Raw genomic sequence first — 21,655 nt, forward strand, 5'->3', positions numbered from 1 at the left:
AGGGGCCGCGAGTGCAGACGTGGCAGCAGAGCGGGCTTGGGGCACCTCCGGAAGGGGATGAGAGCCTTCCCCAGCTCCAAACCACACCAAACCCACCACTAACAGGATTTCCCATCTTTAGAATCCACTGGCAACTTGGAGTCGACTGAACAGTTTAATCCCAGTGGAAAATGCAAGGGAATTTTCCTAATGAGTTACATCCAGCCTTGGTTAATCATGTCTAAGATTTAAAAATCTGACCAGTGAAAAGTAATACTAATAAATAATAAGAACAATAGCAAGAAATAAACTCCCAAATCCCAACACTCAGCACCACACCAAAATGACAAACCTCATTTTTCTTTACTAGCACAAGGTTCATGAAAACAAATCCTGATAACTTTCTCCACCTCACATCTTCCCCACCAGACAAAGGAGGCCATTTGCAGTGTTTAATACAAGTCACAATTGAGGGCTGGAGGAAAGAACGACGAGACACTACCAATTTACATGTCAAACCCAGCGGTCCAGCTTCAAAGTGGAGAGAATAAAATGGAATGGGGGCAGGGGCTGGTCAGATGTTCCTCTAAAGGATGGCAAAATCACCTCCAAGTGAACAGGAGGGGAAAATCAATCCCTATAAACCACCCAGGGTGTTCAGGGACTCAGCTGTGAGGAGCTGGACATGGACAGAGGCATCTGGAACAGTTCTTTCCTCAGGCTGAGCTCTCCAGCCTGGCCCTGAAGTCAATCAAGTGCTTTCCCAGAGCATTCCATGGTTGCCAACCACCCTTCAAGATGTGGCTCACAGGAGCAGAGAACCTTTCTCAAGGTTCTGAGCAGAAAAAGTGGCAAGAGATGCCCAATTCAGAGCTCTGTTTAAAAACCTGGAAAATAAAAATTAGTTGAACTCTGAAGCCCAGTGGTGGCTCCCAGAATCTCAGAGCCAAGGGAAAACGGGAAAGGCTTTTTACAAGAACCAACGCTGAAGAGCTCCCAGATGAATGTGTGACATTTTGAGAGGCTTCCAATTTTCCACAGTTTTCCTTGAATTGTTGAAATTGATTTTGCCTTTGCCTCCTCTTGCACTAAAGGAGCCTCATTTCAGCAGCCAGGAAGGCAAAGCTCATTCCTGGCCCTGGCTGCTGCTGTCCATGCAGCATTTCCATCCCTCCCGTGGCCTCTTCCCTCAGGATCCCCAGCAGCAGCAGCTGCCGGAGCAGCACATGGAAGCTGCAGATGGAAGTGCTGCCCACCCCAGCCTGAAGCTGCACAAGGATCCTGCTGCCAGGAACCCCCAATATTCCCTCCCAGGGGCCCTGCAAACAGTCACCAATTTTCAGAAGAGCAGTGTGGACAGCAGCTGCACCTGGCCGTTATCCTCTATGAAAGGAAGAAAAAAAGACCTCAGCATCGGCTGCTCGGGGCTCAGCTGGGCGTGAGCCTGCAAACCCACAGGGCACCAAGTGTTTGGTGGGCACACAGTGGCCGTGGCTGGGGGCACAGAGCCTTGCATGGTCAGAGAGTGGCAGGAGCACCGCAACCAGCAGCAGGGCGACAGGGCTGGGTCTCAGCATGTCCTTGTCCAAAACGGCAAAGCTGAGCATCACGGCCGTCATCCTGACTGACTGTTCATCTGTGTCCCGCAGGAGCTCCACAAAATGTTCAGTCAGGGGCCACACTTTTTTGGCCTGTGAGGAACACAAGTCGTGAAACGCCGCCCTGGTGCCAACAGGGCCCAGAGGCCAAAGGCCTGTCCCGAGGTACTCGGGCAGCCGAACCAGGAGGCAGGAGAGCTGGGAGCAGCTGCCTGAGCTCTCGAAGCCCAGCCAAGCCCAAGCGACTGCATTCCCCAGCTCAGCTCCAGCCACTGCCCCTTTGTCACCATTGAGGGAGGGATCCTCAGTGAGCTCGAGAAGGGCCCTGAGCGCAAGGTTCCACCTTTCCCTGCACTCACTCCGCAGGTGCTTTGGGGGAGCGCCAGAGCAGCCGGCTGGCAGGAACGTGGCAGCTCCCCAGGGGCTGCTTGTGGCCTCTGACACCCAATTCCTCAGGGCTTCCCACCAGCCCAGCCCCTCAGAGTCTCCCCCAGCCCGGCCAGCCTGCCCGGCAGCAGAGGCGCAGCCCCACAGCAGCTCCAGAGGAGCCCGACCAAGAGGCACCGCGGAGCCCTCAGCAATCCGGCCAGCAGCACACGGGCAGGAGGACACAGACGGCGGTTCCTGGCTGGCACAGGGCTTGTGGCCATCTCCAGGCTCCGGCCTCGCAGGGATGCCCACAGCTCCGGCCCCCGCCCACGCGCTCTCTCGGCAGTGCAAAGGCTTCCGCAGGACCACTGAGGGCTGAGGGGCTTCTGGCCATTTTCCCTGCAAGGCTGCACGCCTGGGCAGCTTGCTGAGCACAAAGCACCCTTTTCCCCCTCTTCCCCTGTGCACCCAGGGCAGCAAAAGAAAAATCCTGGGAGTCCGTGTATTGTAACACATATCCTATATTTATATACTGAAGAAAAAAAAGAAGAAAAGAAGAATCCTGTAGAAGAAGAAAATCCCCGCTGGCTCAGTTGGCCCCAGCAGGCAGAGTGTCCCAGATCAGCTCTCCATAGAGCTCCAGCAGCGCAGCCAGCCCAGGCCCGACAGTCGAGGCCGTGTCTTCCGTGCCCTGCGCAGCTGATCTCGCAGCTTCCGCGGGATGGAGTACGGAGCTCTCTGGACTGCCCGGAGGACCAAGGCTGTTTCAATGGCCAGGTTTCTGATGGCAGGGCTGCTGTCATCTGCCGTGTCTTCAAGGGCTGCAAGACAGAGGAACACGGGGCCATAGCCCTGATCAGCAGGGACCCGAGGAGAGCCCCCTGCCAGGGCCAGCCCAGCCCGCTCTTGCCATGGCCACGAGGGAGCAGGGACCAAGGGGATTGAAACATTAATTTTGAAGAATTACAGACTTTAACTGGATATTGCTGAAGTAAGACAGATAGACTTCCCTTTTGATAAGCAGAAGCCAGATTCAAGGAACTGATAAATCATGGGGCCTGTCAACTTATGTTTGTGTATTCTGACTAATCAATAGGCTTCAAGAAGCACAGTAAATTCATAAATGAAATACTCCTGGGAAAACGGGATTCAGTCGTCACGCAACACTAAAAGGTTAAAAAGTCAAAGCGAAGAAGACTCACTTACTTCATCATTTTGAGACCCCGCCCCATAAAAAAGACCACCGACCCATTTCAAAGAACAAACCACGCATGCTTAATAGCTTTTGGCTAATTACCATAGGGAGCGGGGAATGGGAGGTACTGAAGTCATGAATATACATTTGTGTTTTGGGTATTCAATCCTTCTGTACATAAAAAGACCCTGTGATCTTCTGTGAGCGCGCGTGTGTTCGGGAGCTATCCCGCACGCTGCCCGGCGTCGTAATTAAACATACACTTTCTAACTCTAAACTGCTGGAGAGTCTTTTGTCCGTCATTGTTGGATATCGGCATTAGGGCGCTATTCCTATTTTTTTAATAATTCAATAGAACACCCCAAATTGCCCAATTTGGACCCCAAATTTCCAAGAATTAGCTGTATAGAGCCAAAAATTCACAAAAATTTCCTTTATGGGCCCCAAAACTCCACTATAGAGATGCCAAGACTCCCCCAGACCCCCTTACATCCCAAGTAGAGAACCCTAGATCCCCTATAGGGTCCCCCAGGCACCCAAGGACCCTCTATCGAGCCCCTACATATCCCCTCAGACCCCCCTGGGGACCTCCAGACCCCCCCAGACCCCCCAAATCCCCCACAGGGACCCACAGACACCCCCAGACCTCTCCGGACCCGCTACAGGCTCCCGCTGACCCCTAGAGATCCCCTACAGACCCCCCAACCCACCAAAACGCCACAGAAACCCCCCAAATCCCCCACAGACACCCAGACCCCATTTAGGGACGCCCCGACCCCCTTTACGGACCCCGCTGGACCCTCTACAGAGCCCCCAGACCCCGACAGAGCCCCGAGACCCGCCCAGCCCCCTTTAGGGATCCCCAGACCGCCCCAAAGCCCCTACAGACCGCCCCAAATCACCTGCAGATCCCCCACCAAATCCTCTAAGGAGACTTCCAGGTCCTCTCAGACCCCTATAGATCCCCTATGGATCCCCTATAGATCCCCTATAGATCCCCCATGCCCCCACCGCAGGTCTCGGACACGCCGGAGCCGGCTCGGGGGACCGGGAACAACGATGGCGGCGCCCGGGAGAGCCACCTCTGGGTCGTCTGCGCATGCGCTGGATGGAACGCGCCAGCAGATGGGCGGGGCCCACGGGAAAAAGAGGCGTGGCCAATGAAAGGGCGGGGAACGAATGGAACGAGGCGGGGTCAGAGAAAGGGCGGGAACTGGGAGGGGAAAGGGGCGGGGTCAAGGAAACGGCGGGAATTTTGAGGGGGAATGGGCGGGGTCAAGGGAACGCGCGGTCCTAAAAGGGCCCGGTTTGGCTTAAAATCACCCAAAAGACCCTAAAATCTCCGGCACCGAGACCGAGACCGAGACCGGAACCGAGACCGGCACCGCTCCGGGACCCGCACTGTGGGACCGACACCGAAACCGGCACCAGAACTGGTACCGGAACCAAGACTGACACCGACACTGGGACCGGCGCCGGGAGCGCTTCGGAACCAGCACCGGCACCAGGACTGCTCCAGGACTGCGGCCAGAACCCAGACCGGGAGCGCTCCGGGATGGAGACCGAGACCGGCACCGGAACCAGCACCGAGACTGGCACCGCTCCGGGACCAGGACTGCGATTGGCACTGGGAGCACTCCGGGACCAAAAACGGCACCTGCACCGCTCCGACACCGAGACTGAGACCAGGACTGAAACTGGAACCGGCACTGGCACCGAGACTGGCACCGCTCCGGGATCGAGATCGGCACCGCGACCGGAATCAGCACCGGGAGCGCTCCGGGACCGAGACTGAGACCGAGGCCGAAACAGGGACCGGGATCGGACCCGGAATCGCACCGGGATCGGCTCCAGGATCGCTCCGGGACCGCCGCGTTCGCTGCGGGGAGTTTTGGCCGCGCCGCCGGGCGGGACTGGGAGGGACGGGGAGGTTGCCCTGGGCCGGGCGGGACCGCCTCGGTTCGCATCGTTCCGAGGCCGCCACCCCGGTCCAGATGATCCCAGTTTCTATGGTTCTGATCCAGATGGTCCAGCCTGTGAAATCCCAGTCCATGTGATCCCAGTCCATGTGATCAAGAACTCTCCAAGTTTGATTTACTATCAAACCACATCCCACCCACCCAGCCCCACACAATCCCGATCCCAACATCCGCCCACAAAAATATCCCCAAACCAACTGTACCATTTAGAGTTGTAACCCGTTCATTCTTATCCCATCCCCACTCACGTGGACCACCATGATACCCTGAGGTTGCCAGGTTCAGGTGACGACTTCTGGGATGTGATTCTTGAGTACTGGGATATCTAACAGTGTCTTCAGACCACGGCCACTCAGCTGGCTCCTGGCCATGGGAGTGTGGCAGGATACAGAGAAGTATTAATAATGTTAACATGGTTATTTTGTTTTCATGTCACTTGAAGTGTCCCCTCAGAGTTCTCCTGCAATAGCAAAACACAGAAAAATCTGCCACCTAAGGGCAGAACATTAAAATGATGGAATTATCCAGCGGGTATTTATCCGATGTTCTTTTCCTAAGGCATCAGATGCTATCCACGCAACTTTATTCAGAGAAGTTTTCAACACAAGTGGTACTTCTCCCACCGTAGGGAGGTCTACCAAAACAGGGTGTCCCGGGTCATGAACTGGAGTTTCGGGATCATTTGGTCTTCTTTGTGAGGAGATTAAGCTCAGAGGATTTGGGCAAAAAGCAGTAATTTTGGCGCACCCATTTACCCCCCATCTTTCATTTTCACTTTGCACAGCTTTATGCAACCGGCCATCCCAGCCTCCCTCTTGTGGTTTCAGAAGTCGTCTTAAAAGACCATTAGTCCTTTCTACAATTACGTTAGCTTGAGGGTAATAGGGAGTGTGAAAAGTCCATTTTATCCCTTCACCTTTTGCCCATTCCTGTACTACTTTAGCAGTAAAGTGTGACCCATTATCAGATTGAATTTCCTGTGGTTTTGGGAAAGTCCCGAACCATATCTGCAATGCTTTAACAGTGTTTTCCCCTGTAGCCCTTTTAAATGCCTCGGCCTGAACTAATCCAGATGTAATCTCAACCCCCACTAACATAAAATGTTTACCTCCTGATTGCTTAAAGGGACCCATGTAATCTACCTGCCATGCATCCCATAAGCCTTTACCTGTCCTCAAGTGTAGTGGGTCATCCTCTAAAGGATGTCTTTCTAGCCGTTTGCGACGCTGCTCACGGGCTGAAATGCAGGTGTTACACATTTCTCTGGTAACGGGCCAAGCCTGGGCATGAGCTTCCTTGGATAAATCTTTTGTACCTGTGTGTTGTCGTTTTACATGCAGCCATTCTAATAAGTGCTCCCAATCTTCAGTAATTTCATCCTTTTTCAGAGGACTTAATTTTGCTAATTCATCAGCTCTGTTATTCCATTCTCCTGCTGGATTATCATCTGTCTGGTGAGAGGCTACCCACCCTACAGCAAAATTCCCTTGACTTGCAATTTGTAAAATTTCTTGCCACTTTTCTTTCTGCCACACTGGAATTCTGTTAACATCCCAATCATTCTGTTGCCAGAAAGACAGCCATTCAGTGCAGCCCTTATATACAGCATAGGAGTCAGTGTAAATACAGACAAGAGAGGTGTTTTGTGCCTCCCTCTGGAAAACACTCCAAACAGCTCTAAGTTCCCCAATTTGGGCACTGCCTTCCCCTTCTGTAATGATCCGCTCTCCAGAAGAAGTGTGCAAAGCTACAGCTCTGTATTTCCACACTTTTCCTTCACGCTTAGCTGAGGCATCAGTAAACCATGAATGTGCTGTTTGCTCAGGGGAGAAGGGAGGGGCTATTTTAAGAACTGAGGCAGGTTTGTCTTGGCTGCTGTTCAGATTCTCTGTGTCTTGTATTGGTAAATTTTTCACAGCGCCTTCAGTAATTGAAAAGATGTTATTAGAATGCTCTATTTGTGCATACCATTTCCTTACTGAGGCTCGTTGTGCTACCCCTTCAGGAGGTGGAGTCCCTGTGATCACTATTTTAATGACTCTAAAGGGACCTCTCAACACAATTGGTTGTTTTCTTGTGATCTTTTCTACTTCTATGAGAGCTTGGGTAACAACAAATAAGCCTTTCTCCCAAGTTGTAAATCTTTTTTCAGCATCTTTCAAGCCACGGGAGTAGAAGCTAACAGGTCTGATTGGGCCTTCAGGACCCCTTTGCCATATATGTACTGACAATCCTGAGGTAGCAAATCCCCATTCTACCTGAAAAGGATCTGCTGGGTGGATAGGGCCTAGGGCCTGATGAGCTGTGGCTTCAAAAATCAACAATTGTAATGCTTCTTCCTGAGAAGGGCTCCAGTCCCATTTTACTCCCTTTCTCAACAAATCATCAAGAGGTCTGGCAATAATTGAAAAATCTGGAATGTGTTTTCTCCAAAATACCAATAGTCCTAGAGCTTGTTGGAGTTCTTTTCTAGATTCGGGCATCTTGATTTGATCTAAAGAAGTTAGGGTGTCTGGTGGGATGCATGTCATACCTCCTTTCCACCAGATGCCTCAAAATTTCACTTCTTGAGAAGGTTTTTGTATTTTTTCTGAGGGGGTCTGCAAACCAAGGCTTTCTAAGTGGGAAATTATTTTCTGTTGAACATCCTCCACTACTTCTCTTTCTTCCCCTCCCACTAAAATATCATCTATGGATTGGTAAACAGCTACAGTGTCAGGTTTAGATAGTTCTTCTAATTCTTGGGCTAAAGCATGGTGGGCTAAAGTGGGCGAGTGTCGGTACCCTTGGGGTAGACGTGTGAAGGTATATTGCTGTCCCTCCCATGTAAAGGCAAAACGGTCCATATCTTCTTGTTGTATGGGTATCATGAAAAACATGTCTTTAACATCTATTGTTGCCGTAATAAAGTGAGCTTTCTCCTGAATTGATATTATTAATTCAGCTGTATTTGGGACCGCTGCTGTAAGAGGGTCTGTGTTGGCATTAAGCCGTCTGTAATCAACTGTCAGTCTCCACTTTCCATTGGGTTTTTTAACTGGCCAGATTGGTGAGTTAAAAGGGCTGTGAGTGTTAACAATTACTCCTTGATCTTTCAATTCCTGAATGACTGGCTTGATGCCATCTTTAGCACCAGAGGGTAAAGGATATTGTTTCACAGAAGGGATTTTGCTGAACGGTAGGGAAGGAGCTGTTTGTAGCAGCCTGATGTTAAGGCTGGGAGCTCCGAAAGACCAGAGAAAGCCTTCTGAGTCTTCCCATTGTCTCCCAGCAAGTATATCCATCCCTAACAAACTGTCAGGAATGTTTCCGATGACCATTTGGACAGCTATTGGGTTGTCTTCTCCGGGCAGTGTGAGTTTTACTAGAGCGATACTCATAGACTCTGTAGTTCCTAGGGCATTTAAAACACAACATGGTTTTTTGCTGGGAACAAGCCCACACTTTTGGGCGTGTGTGATTTTCAATGCACTGATTTGGGCCCCTGTGTCCACAACAAAAGTTATTAATATTTGTTTGGGGCCAACTATTGCTGTAATCAATATGTCCCCTGTTCTCGGGTCCTTTGTGAGCTTCCTCAAAAACATCCAGTCTCCGTTTCTTCGCTCACTATCGAGAAACGGAGTTTCTAGTTTAAAGGAGGTTGGTGTGTTTCACTTCCCTGAAGCGGGGAGAGAGCATGCTGTGTCTCATTGCTTAAAACCTGTGTTGGGGAATGTTGTGGCTGGTTGCCCAAGGCTTGTGGAAGAGGAGGTGCACTGGGTTGTTGGTTGGATGATTCCCACACAATAGGTTTGGGACAGGGCCAATTGGAAATTATTTTAGCCAATTTATCATACAGCAATTTATCCATTACTTCTCGTGGAACTCCCCTTTTCAGCCCTAGCAACCACAGCTGCTGCCGTCTGGAAATTTGTTTTCCCTTTTCTGGTTTTTCATTAGGAGAAGCAATGTGCCTGACTCCTCTGGGTTTTCTGGTTTGTCCTCTGAGTACTTCACTGGTCCATATTTTCTACTGTAATTTACTAACTCCTCTGCTACCTCACTCCATGTCCAAAGTTTATAACTGCTGTTAGATTGTGTGCTAGGAGTTGTAAAAGGTGAGGAGTCAGTGGAGTCAGTGGAACCAGTTTGATCTCTTGTGTGTCCGAGAAATCTTTCAAGTCTATCTACCGAGGAGATAGATGCTATTGTTTTTTGAAGAAAAATTGCTGTTGGTTTAAGAGACTCTGGCAAACCTCGAATGAAGGGGATCATAATCTCAGGTTTGACAGGCTGTTGCATTGGCGACTCATAGCCAGAGATTAATTTTCTTTCCTGTATCATTTGCAAGCATGCAGCTTTGTGTATGTTTTCTAGGAGTTGGTCTGAGGTGCCGACTCTTGCCAGAGGGTCGCCCGTCTCTAGGGGGTTTAACCCCCCTGCCCAGTGAGCTGCACACTGTGTCAGGGAGCATGGAGCATGTGTGTTTCCTGTTGTTAAGAAAACTCCATGTCCCCAGTAGCCACTTGCTTCCTGTTCACTTAATTTAATTTGGTCGCCCCCTGTGAGGGAAACTCTGAAAACATACTCCATCTCCGATTCACTAGAGAGGCGGGAGTATTCTTTCTTTAATTTAGCTAATTCAGTGGCTGTGTATGGTATTTCTTTGGTGGTTATGTGGGGATCATGATCCTCTTCATTTATATAATTATATTCGGTTTTAATGAGAGGTCTCAAGTTGGAATAACAGTGCTCCCCACAATTTTGCATGTGTACTAATTCTTTCTGAGGGTATATTTGTTTCATTTTGTATGTCTCCTTTCCTTCTATTTCTGTGGGTAAATCTGCAGATTTTAAATTTTTGCTTCGCTCTTCTGCAAGAGAAATCTGCAGCAAATAATTCTGATTTCTTTCCTGTTCTAATTGTTTTTGCAAAGCTTCTACCAAATTCTGCAGGGATTCTATGACTGCTTTTTCTTCACTTACCCGTTCAAAACGGGTTTCTATGGCTGCCGAAAGACAGGCCCCCAAAACTGAGCAAAGAATGGTTTTATTTCTGCCCAGTTTGTATCTAGCATCATGTTGCAAAGAATATATTCTATCTACAATCTTTTCAAAGTTGAACCAATTATTCTGTGCCCACCTTTCTCCGTCTGGAGAAGGTCTAGCACCATGTTTGGCTAGCAAAGCATAAAATGCATTCTTATCTTTTTCACTCATTTTGTGCAGGGACCAAAACCACTCTCAGGGAGGTACGCTTCAAGTTACACCAAAGGCACAGCTAAAACTGTGTTTCCCTTTGCTTCCCTGGAATGGGCGAGGAGACCAAAACTGCCTGGGAGGTTCACCTTAGTTCCAAAGAGTTGTCTCCTCAACTACACCAAGCAGCCCAAAACACACAAAAACTAACTACAGTCCCATCTTTTGCACAATGAGATCCTTTTGTGAAATCCTGATGACAGGGAGTGCTATATGCCTGGGTGTGTACAGTGTGCGGGAATTTTCCCTGGCCCCCCTTGCTTTCTAACAGCGCTCACCCAAGTGGCGTGCTAGGTGCGGCTGAGACGAGGGTCCTTCCCCTGTTACAAGCTATACAAAACCCGCAACCCCTCTGTCCATCAAGATCCTGACCGTGACGCCCATTTCATGTCAGGGTCCACAAATATATGCAGGGAACCTGATGGTTTGTTTTAGGGATCTCAGAGCGCAAAAGACACAGCAGGGAACAACTCAGTTTACTCCATCAAAAATGCACCTTTATTTAGTGCCAACAAATGCCATAGTGGGGAGAGAAATAAAAAATAGTAGGAAAGAGAGAGAAAGAGGGGAAGGGGATTATAGCTATGAACGTGGAGGGTCGAGTCTTCGACGCCTAACGATGCCTATAGACGCGATCTTCTCCAGTGGGGTGATCACAAAAGTGAGCGGGGGTCTCCGGAGGTTTTATAGGTTGGTCAAAGCAGGAAGCAAAGCAAGGGGCACAGAGCCAAAGTGGGAACCAGCTGTGTAAAGGCTGAGTGCTCAGGAACAAGCTGCAAACCGTACCTCCAGTACGGACAGACCAGTTTGGACAGGCAGCCTTGGCTCAGTCCACTGTGACCAGTTCCATTGTTCTTGCACTCCGCTCTCATGGAGATGCATACCAGTCCTCCGAGACTTGGCAAGCGTTCCACCTCAGCCAGGCCAGGGGCTCCTTTCAGAGCCTGGGGTCTCAGTCCTCAATCATTGGAGACAGTCGTGAGGCATATCACATCCTTGGACAGACTCTGACAGCTTCCTGTCATGGGCAGAGTGGGAGCTTCAGGCAAAAGCTTCATTTCTTCACTGGAGAAACTCCTGCTGAGTCATGAGGTGGAGAAATGACACCCAACAGACACCATGGATCCTCAAACCCCTCCAGGATGCCTGACTTTTCAAATTCCATCTAAGTGAGGAGACTGGGAGTGGCTGGATCCAATCCTAGTCCCAGACTTTGTCAAAGGTTTACGTATAAAAGACTGGACAGGTGGAATTGAACTGCAATGCAATTTGTCCCCCAGGATTACCGATTCAATACCAGATATATTTCCATAAATGCAGCTATGATTGATTCTGATCAGGATTAGACAGAAAGATTTATTTACACAACAGAGCAAATAGAAAAAAGAGAGTTATTTACTCCACAGTATAGGAGCTGTAACAATTATATAGAATATAGTGCTCTAGGAAGCAATTTTGAAGTAAACAGGGCCTTGTTGGACTTGTTTGAGCCCATTCCAGGCAGAGCCTCCTGCTCCATGAGGAACTGCCTTTCCTGTGCCATGACCAGGGCAGGTCCCGCTGCAGGAAAAGCCCCAGGCCAAGCCAACACAACGAAGGGCTCGGGCACAAGTGCAGAGTGCCGTGCTGGGAGCTGTGCCAGGGAGAGCCTGAGGCACCAAAGGCACCTTGGCAGCAGCAGCTGCTTCCAGGCCATGGCCAGAAGCCTCCCTTGGCAGCCCGGCCTGCTGGCCCCCACTGCACAGCTGCTGCTTCAGGGCTCATTTCTGCCCGGGCTCTGCCCCAGCCCGCAGAGTGACACCTCAGCCCTGACTCTGGCACAGCCGCTGTGCCTGAGCCCTGCAAAGCCTCAAGGTCACCTGTGCCTCCCTGGCTCTGGCAGCCCCTGGGGCAGGGGGGGAAAGGCCAGAGAAGGGGCTGGCTTTGGCTGCTGGATGTGGGCTCCAGCAGAGACAAGGAGGAGTCAAGGGAGTGGATGGAGTCCAGCCAGCAGCCCCTTCTCCCCATGCAATCCTGGAATGGTTGGGATGGGAAGAGCTCTGCAGTGCTCATCTCATCCAAACGCCTGCGATGAGCAGGGACATCTTTCACCGGATCAGGTTTTTCAGAGCCCTGTCCCAGCTGGACCTGAATGTTTCCAGGGAGGGGGCATTGACCAGCTCTCTGGGAAAGCCTGTCCTGGTGGATCACCAGCCTCATCCTCAGAAATTTCTTCCTTATCTCTCCGCATCTGAACCTCCCTTCCTTCAGTTTAAAACCAGCACCCTTTGTCCTATTGGGACAGGCCCTCCTAAAACCTTTGTCCACCATTGCATTCCCAATGAGCCAGGTTTCCGTGGCAGTTGCCGGGACAGGTGACCCAGGTGTGCTGTCCCAGTGAGGGCTGCCATGGAACCAGTGCCCAGCACTGCCCCTTTCTGCCTGGCTGAGCTGCCTTTGGCCCTGGCAGCGGCGTTTGCTGCTGGTTCCGCGGCGCCTGAGCAGCCAGCGCGGCACAGGGCAGGTGGCCATGGCACAGCCCCCAGCAAGGGATCCCCTCTGGCTCTGGCCACTGACACCAGCCCTGGGCAAGGGGCCCAGGCACTGGGCTCAGGCCAGTGTCCATGGCCACAGCCCCTTGCCATGGCCCCGGGCAGCTTGGGATGATGATCCAGCCTCCCTCCTGGCCCAGGCCTGGGCTGCAGCGCCCTTCCCCACAGCCTGTGTGCACAGAAGCACTTCCAGGGCTCTCTGCATTTCCCTTGCCCTCACTCTTGCCTCACTCACACACCTCCCAACAACCCACCTGGAGCTTTGACTTGCAAGGAGTTCAAAGCTTGTCTGTCCTTGAGGAGTTGGTCTAATTCTGCCTCCAGCCGACTCTAAATTTTTGTTTATCGTACATCTTCGTTGGTGTCTAAAACATTCCTTGCATGGTTCTGCCTTGGGGAAGGGGAACCTCCTTGGTGACACCTTGGGCTTGCCACAAATTGAGGAGATTGTTTGGAACTTAGGAGTTTTTGATTGCTAAGAAAGGAAGAAAACCTCTCTTTGTCTGAGTGAACCCAGTTCTCTGAGCAAAGCAGGTCCCAGGTGAGTGAGGAGAGGCAGGATGGGGTTAGGGAATGTGGAGCATGGTTGTCCAAAGTGGATCAGACCTCAAGGCACAGCTCCTCTGACCAGGCCAGACTTCCTTAGGAGAGACCCTGGATCAGTATCAGTCACTTGAATGCTGCAATGACCTCTGCTCTCAAGAGAAAAATACCCCCTTTGAAAAGAAGAGTGTTGATTCCTTCGACGCTCTTTGAACTATTTCTCCATAACTCTAGGAGAAAAGACTTCCTAAGGAACTGCACCAGGCCAGAAGGAAATCAAGGCACAGCCGTGGTTTGTCAGGACTTGCTTTCTCCTAATGAGCCCAGTGATGCATTTGGTGCTGAGCCCTGGAACCTCAGGGCCTGAGAAGAGATTGCACAAACCTTTCCAGGAGTCAGAGTCAGAGGAAAAACCCAAAGTGTCTGGAAGCATTAAAGGGTCACCCTGAGGTCCATCCCCAACACAGGTTCCTCATGGAGTCCTTGGAGGAGAGAATTGGAGGCCAGGATTGCACCAAAACCTCTCAGAGACTCAGTGTGGGAAGGAAAAACCCAAAGTACCTTAAACACCCTGAGTATCTCAAAGCATGAATGAGCCCCACTGAGTGTCAATTCACAGCTCTCAAGGGACTCCTTAAAGCAGATAATTGGGGCCATGATTGCACAAACCTCTCAGAGACTCAGTGGCAAAAAGAAGTGCTTAAATGACCCCGATTACCTTGAAGCATGAATGAACTCCACCGAGTGTTGTTACTGAGTAAAAATCTCAAGGGACTGATTAGAGCAAATAATTGGAGGCCGCGAGTGCACAAACCTCTCAGACTCAGTGTCAAAAAAAAGTCCTTGAATAAACCTTGAGTAGCCGGAATTACTGATGAGCCCCACTGAGTGCTTTTACTGATTGAGAATCTCAAAGGACTTGTTACAGTAGATAATTTGGGCAACAATGGCACAAACCTTTCACAAAGTCAGTTTTAAAAGGGAAGCATCAAGTACCTTTAAAAACCTGAAGTGCTTTGAAGCATTAATGAGTGCACTGAGTGCCATTACTGACAAAGCCTCTCAAGGGACTAATTAAAGCAGATAACTGGAGGCCGTGATTGCACAAACCTCTCTGAGACTCCAAGGCAAAAGCAAAGCCCTAAGTCCTTTGAAAAGCCTGCAGTCCCTGGGAGCATTAAGGAGCCCCCAGGGCCATTCCTGACCAAGGCTCCCCAGGGACTCCTTCCAGCACATCCTTGAGGCCACTGGGATGGGAGGGGGATGCTGAGGGCAGGACAAGGGGCTGACAGTGCCCAGCCTTGCCGGGGCTGTGCCAGGAGGCCCCAGGGCCTCAGGACAAGGTGACTCCTCACGGCCCTTGGTGGCACAGAGGCTGCTGTGGCCCAGGGCACCAAGACTTGGCTTCTCTTTGTCCCCACGTGTCATCACTGCCTGCAGTTCTCTGCTCTGGCTGGGGCCTGGGGACACTTTCTCTGTCGTGTCCCTCAGCGGGACCCAGTAAAACTTCAAGAAACTTTGGAGCTGGATTCTGACTTTGAATTCTTGAGAGGTTTCTCCAGCTCCCTCTCAGGGACTGATGTTCAGGGCCTCAGCACAAGCCTGGAGAGGGTCACTCAAGCCCTTGTGCCGTGTCTGTGCTGCTGAGCTGGGCCGGGCTCCTGGCACAGAGGCAGCTCCTGGCAAGGGCAGCGCTGCAGAGAGACAGCTCTGCCCAGGAGCAGCTCCTGTGCCCAGCCCAGCAGGGCTGGGGCACTGCCTGCAGCCACCCCGGGCACAGCACACAGGCACAGAGGGCTTCAACTCAGCCTGGGCTGGCAGCACGGAGCAGAGCTCACTGAGGGCTCACTGGGGGACAAATCCTCGCAGCGTTAGGAAGAGTCACTCCCAGGCTGGGGGAAGAGAAGCTGCAGCTCCTGCAGGGATCTCCTGAAGCTGGCACGTCCCACAGCTTTAAGGCCCTTCCAGGAGGACTCTCAGCGTGGCTGCAGAGCAGGCATGTGGCCCCAGGGCAGGGCTGGGTGTCCCTGCTGCAGCACCCGAGGCACAGCACAGGGCAGCTCCCTGTTGCCGGGCTCTGCTGCAGGGCTGAGCAGCCGGGGCTGCAGCCAGGGGTGCCCAGGGCTGTCGTGCAGAGCAGGGTCCTGCAGCCCAGGGCGCTGCGCTGGGCCAGGGACCCTGCTGCCTGCCAGGGACAGCTCTCAGCTGGCCCGGGGAGCTGCTGCCAGCGCTGGGGAGAAGCTGTGGGGGGAAGGAGCCACCCTGAGCAGGGCAGGTGCTGCTGCTGAGAGGGGCTGTGTGGGGCAGGGCTGCTCCCAGCTCCAGACCAGCCTGGGCACAGCTCCGGAGGACACTTGCCAAAGGAAGCTAAGCCTGGTATTGCTGCAAAGACCAGGAGCTTTCCTGAGAGTGTTTTCAATTTCCTGCTTGGAGAAGGATGGGAAAGTTGGGGTGATGACAAAAACATTTTTGCTTTTGATGCATTTTTCATTTATTCGTAGCTCTGTCAACTACTATTATGTAGTTATAAAACTATTATCTTTAATCAACTCTATTCAACTACTATGACTCTATTCAACTACTTTTATATACTTGTATTACTATAATCTTTCATTAACTCTACAACATTTCCTACCCTTTATCTTAGATTTTAGAACAATAAGCTTCAAAATATATTCCTGAAATACTGCCCAGTCTTATTGTCAGGAAGTGGACCTACAAGATGAACATTTTGTTTTTAAACCAGAGTGTGAGCAGTCAGAAAAAAAAGTGGCACAAAGAAGCCCTTGGACCTACTCCAATGGGTTGACCCAGGGGTTTGTAGCTGTGGATACTGAATTTCCTATTCGATGTTTCTGTTAAATATCCTAATTAATCAACCTCTAATAAATTGTTGAAATCAGGGGCTGGGTGTTCCTCATTCCCACTGAGACACCTGGAAGTTTCCAAGAAAGGTCTGGTTTTTACTTCACTGTTGTAACGCTGTTGCAAGGGGTTTTTTTCTCTTCTGATTATAGGCAAAAGAGGATGAGTGAAGCAGAACAGGAATTGTAATCACAGAACCACAGAACATTCTGAGTTGAAAGGGACACCTAGGATCATCAGAGTCATGTTTAATCATGTACAGAGACTCCTGATTTGTAACTTTGGGTGGTCAGTCTCTCTGCTGGGAGCCTCCTAAAGGGCCTTCAGCCACTCCTCAGCCCTCAGCAGCAGCAGCAGCATCCCCTCTGCAGGGCCCAGCAGGGCTCTCCTGAGCTGCCCTTGCCCAGCTGCAGACAGACCCTGCCCCAGGCCGGGCCCTGCAGACAGGCAGGTTTCTGTAGGGCTGGGCCCAGGGCGCAGAGGGTGGGATGGGCTCTGTGAGCACTGGCAGGGACAAGGCTCCTCTCAGGAGGGAAATGTCCAGGCCCAGGGAGAGGCTCAGGGAAGGAGAGGGGGCTGAACAGAGCAGTGCTGGCGGCAGGAGGGCACTGTGGGTGTGTGGGAGGTGCTGTGCACAGCTGGGCAGGGGAACACTGTCCTGAGTGCCTGGCTGTGTCTGCCCTGCCCTCCCAGGCACAGCCCCACAACATCCTCTCTTGGTTCTGCCCTCCCCTGGTTCTGTCACTGTCATCTGGTGCTCTCAGGGAGGCTCTGGCATTTGCAGCAGCTGAGCCAGGCACTGCCCTTGGGATTCTTGCCAGGCAGCTGTGTCCATGGGAATGGGGTGTCCGAGCTTCCCTGTGAGCTGTGTGGCTGTGGGCAAAGCAGTCCATGGGAAAGGGGAATGAGCTGAGCCCCCTCCCTGAGATCCCATCGTGGGCACACCCGGGGATCTCCTTGCTGCGTCCTTCCAAGCTCTGAGCTGCCCTCCTGCCTGCAGATCTGTGCCAGAGCCTCTGGCAGTTCCCTGAATGTGCCACGGGGAAGTGCAGAGATGCCACAGCTGAGGAAATGCTGTTGGGTTTGCCAAGGGAGCTGTGAGTGTCCTTGGCAGAAGGGGGTGCTGAGGACCTTGCCCAGAGACCTTTGGAGAGGGTGAGACATTCAGGGATCCCTCTGCTCTGGGCAAGGTCTGGTGCAGCAGAAATGCTGGGGATTTCTGACCTCAGTATACCAGGAATGATGTGTGGGCAGGAAAATAATGCCTATAATTCCTTCCTGTTTTCCATGCCCTTTAGAAGTGGGAGTGAAGATGGCAACAAGCCTTTCTGCATTAGGAGTGATTCCACTGACAAATCCTGAATATCCAGGCTTGTCCCTCTGCCACATGGCCAAAAACCCAGGGCAGCGGGGCAGGGACGGCTCCTGGAGAGCCCCCATGCACAGGCCTGGCTGCTCCTGGCACACTCAGACAGCACAACTGGAGCTCAGGCAGGGACCTGGGTGAAGGTTTTCCCAGAGCAGGAACAAGGGTGGGTGAATCACAGTGGGACAGTCTACAGGGAATGACCCATGTTTGGCTCAAAGCAGCCTGTCCTGACTTGTCACTATCCTTTATCCGTGAACACGTCCCCATGTGCAGCCACAGCAAATGTCCAACAGCAGCTCCATCAGCCGCTTCCCTCCTGCTGGCATTGGCAGACACGCGGCAGCTGCAGCTCCTGCACTTCTGCCTCTTCCTGGGCATCTCCCTGGCTGCCCTCCTGGGCCACGGCCTCATCATCAGTGCCATAGCTTGCGGCCACCACCTGCACAGCCCCATGTTCTTCTTCCTGCTCAACCTGGCCCTCAGCGGCCTGCACCACTGTCCCCAAAGCCATGCACAATTCCCTCTGGGACACCAGGACCATCTCCTATACGGGAGGTGCTGCACAGCTCTTTTTCTTTCTGTTCTTCATGTCAGCAGAGTATTTGCTCCTGACCATCATGTGCTATGACTGCTCTGTGTCCATCTGCAGACCCCTGCACTACGGGACCCTCCTGGGCAGCAGAGCTTGTGCCCACATGGCAGCAGCTGCCGGGGCCAGTGCCTTTCTCAATGCTCTCATGCACACGGCCAATACATTTTCCCTGCCCCTGTGCCATGGCAATGCGCTGGGCCAGTTCTTCCACGAGGTTCACCAGATCCTCAAGCTCTCCTAGTCCAACTACTGCTTCAGGGAGTTTGGGTTCATTGGTTTTTCCATCTCTTTAGGATTACGTTGTTTTGTGTTCATTGTTTTCTCCTATGTGCAGATCATCAGGGCTGTGCTGAGGATCCCCTCTGACCAGGGATGGCACAAAGCCTTCTCCACCCGCCTCCCTCACCTGGCTGTGCTCTCCCTATTCCTCAGCACTGTCATGTTTGCCTATCTGAAGCCCCCCTCCATCTCCTCCCCATCCCCGGATCTGGCCCTGTCAGTTCTGTTCTCGCTGGTGCCTCCAGCCGTGAACCCCCTTATCTGCAGCCTGAGGAAGCAGGAGCTCGAGGCTGCAGTGTGGAAGACTGATGGCTGGATGGTTTCACAAACATTAAACTGCTGGCCAGTTTCTCAAAATCACTTGTCATAAAAGTCATTTTTGATACCTCTTGTTGCTTTACTTTGGAGGTTCTTTTCCTTTGTTTTACTTTTATAATATTGTCCACAAAGCAGTGTCACTGTTTGTGCCATTTCTCATTTTGTTTCTCTCCACCTTCCGTGTGGCCACAGACTGTGTCAATGAGGGGCTGCACTCCTGGTGGCTCTCAAGGAACCCAAGGATCTGGCAGGCAAGTTTTCTGCAGAGATCCCCCTTTGGTTCTCTTCTCTGGATGAGAGCTGGGGGCAGATCAGTGCTGGCACAGCAGCTGTGCCCAGGAGCAGCAGCCCTTGGTGTTGGCAGCGCTGCTCCCGTGGCCCTGCCCCGCTGCCCTCCTGGCCCTGGTGTTGCTGTAGGGCCGGAGTGCTCTCGGCGCCGGGCACAGGGCTGGGGCTGGCAGTGCCGGGGCTGCAGCAGGGACAGGCCATGGGCTCCGCTGGGGCAGCGCTGACGCCTCAGGGCAGGGCCTCGCTGCTCCAGGCTCCTTGCCCAGGCTCTCTCCAGAACACGCCCAGGCCCAATGCTGTGCACGGAAAAGCCCCGTGAGCAGCCCCAGGGTGGCCGTGGGCAGGCTGGGGGCAAACAGCCCGGCTGGGGCTCTGCAGGGTCCCTGGGGGAGACGGGAAGGAGCAGCAGAGCAGGGGCTGATCCATCCCCACTGTGCTGGACACCCCCGGGCAGCGTCCCAGAGCGTCCTCATGCACCTGCCAACAACATCCCCCCTCTGCAGCCCTGGCCTCTCTCCCAGCTCACACGGGGGCCGCATCCTTGCAGGCACAGACACGGCAGCTCTGGCTCAGGAGCCCCTGTTTGCAGTGCCCAGAGCAGGCCTGAGCACCCCCATGGTGTTGGTGTGGGGAGATGAACCTGAGGGAGCACAAATGCCATCAGCCCCTGGGGCCAGGAAGGGCTGGGGGACACGAGGGAAACCACTCAGTTCTGTCCTGGCCTCTGAAGTCAGCCAGAAAGTTTGTTCCCATCAGCTGGGAGTTTCCTGTGCCACTGCAGATGTTGTTGCTCAGAGCCAAGCGCTGCCTGGCAGCCATCCCCAAATTGCCCTGAGCATTTCCTTTGCTTCACCCTGGCTTTCTTTTCCTGGTACAAATTTCTCCCTATTGCCCATCCCTGCTCTCTCCCCAGCAAACAGCCCATCCCTGGTTGCCCTTTCCTCTCTGGGCCCACTCCCCATTTCACTTCCTGAGTTGGCATCATGGGAACATCCCTTGGGGTGCAGGATCATCCTCCAAGTGCTTCAGGAATTGTCTGCAGGCTCCTGCAGTGCCTTGTGCTGCTCCCTTGCCAGAGGCACCACAGGCCAGGGGGGCACGTGTGGGCTGGTGTGTCTGGCTGTGGGGCTCCCTGTTCTGGGCCATGAGGAGGAGCTGCAGAGGCTCTGCAGGACTGACAGGATGGGCTTTGGGGCTGTGAGGAGAAGCTGAGGGACCTGGGCTGCTGCACCTTCTGGAGAGGAGGCCCAGGCCTCATCCTGCAACTGCTGCAAGGCTGGTTTCAGAGAATCACGGAATCAGCAAGGTTGGAAAAGACCTTGGACATCATCAAGTCCAACCTGTGCCCTGACACCACCTTGTCTCCCCTGAGCCTCGTCTTCTCCAGGATGAACAGCCCCAGATCCCTCAGCTGCTCCTCACAGGACTTGTGCTCCAGACCCCTCAGCACCCTTGTTGCCCTTCTCTGGACACGCTCCAGCCCCTCCATGTCCTTCCTAAATTGGGGGGCCCAGAACTGGGCGCAGCACTCGAGGTGCTGCCCAACCAGTGCCGAGCACAGGGGAAGAATCACTGCCCTGCTCCTGCTGGCCACACCATTCCTGATCCGTAGGAGTGCCAGGGGCTGGGTGAGGGAAATGGTGGGGAGGGGGTGGGACAAAGTCGGATTGATTGTGAGCCATGAAGGGTCTTGATTTTTCATATCTATTCAGACTGCATTAGAATGTGTTGGGGGTCAATATCATTTGGCCATTGCTGATATCAGTCTACAAACAGGATCATGAAACAGGTCAAAAAAGTTCTCTCTGCCTTGTTTTCTATACATTATATTCACTTTGAATACACTTCTGAAATCTCTATAATTGACCACAGAAGAATTGAAAGCTTAAAATATTTCCAGGGGCTTTTCTTGTTTGAGCGTTTTGAACAAATATTGATGAGCCTTTCTCACTGAATTCCTGAACTGAAGAGCTCAAGAAAGAAGAGGCCCCTGCAGTAGGAAAATTCATCATCAACCTGCAAGGGGCTGAAGATCCATCCTCATCAGAGCAGGAATGAACAGAAATGGGCACAGCTTTCTGGCTGCCCCAGCTTGGGGACGGGCCCTGGGCCTGGAGCAGGAGCAGCTCTGCAGGGCCCCAAGGCTGGCGCTGTTGTGCTGGCCTGGGCAGATGGGATGGCAGCAGGGGCTGCAGAGCTCTCAGGACCTCAGGGACAGGGGAGCAGGGCACACAGGAAGCCTCTTCTGCCTTGGCCCAGCACCTTCCCCATGGCTGGGGCTGAGTCCTCTCTGAGCTGCAGCTGCTGCTGTGCCCTTGCGAGGGGCTGAGGCCGTGGGGCCCCTGCCCAGAGCCGCCTGCCCTGAGCAGAGCTGTGGGGCCAGAGGTGGCTGGGCTGTGCTGGGGAGAGACCCCTGGTGCAGCAGAGAGCTCAGGGCAGCTGGCAGAGCTTGCAGGGAGCTGGGCTGGGCTGAGAGAGCCTGACCCAGAAACCATCAGTGTCCATCTCA

General features: G+C 52.7%; 1 long non-coding RNA gene across 2 annotated transcripts; it reads right to left on the reverse strand.

Annotated features, from left to right (window-relative positions):
* Positions 1 to 2,451: 2,451 nt before the first annotated feature.
* Positions 2,452 to 4,230, reverse strand: LOC136304812 (uncharacterized). Of its 2 annotated transcripts, none has more exons than XR_010724830.1 (2): positions 4,153 to 4,230; positions 2,452 to 2,767 (listed from the first exon to the last, which is right to left on the reverse strand). It is a non-coding gene; the product is annotated as an uncharacterized lncRNA (long non-coding RNA). The 2 variants fall into 2 exon arrangements; XR_010724831.1 differs by having other exon boundaries at positions 4,044 to 4,213.
* Between the last annotated feature and the right edge of the window lie 17,425 nt (positions 4,231 to 21,655).

Source organism: Chamaea fasciata, unplaced genomic scaffold, assembly GCF_029207755.1.
Source record: "Chamaea fasciata isolate MVZ Bird 193981 ecotype frontalis unplaced genomic scaffold, bChaFas1.0.hap1 SCAF_186, whole genome shotgun sequence".
NCBI classification, from domain to species: Eukaryota; Metazoa; Chordata; class Aves; order Passeriformes; family Sylviidae; genus Chamaea; species Chamaea fasciata.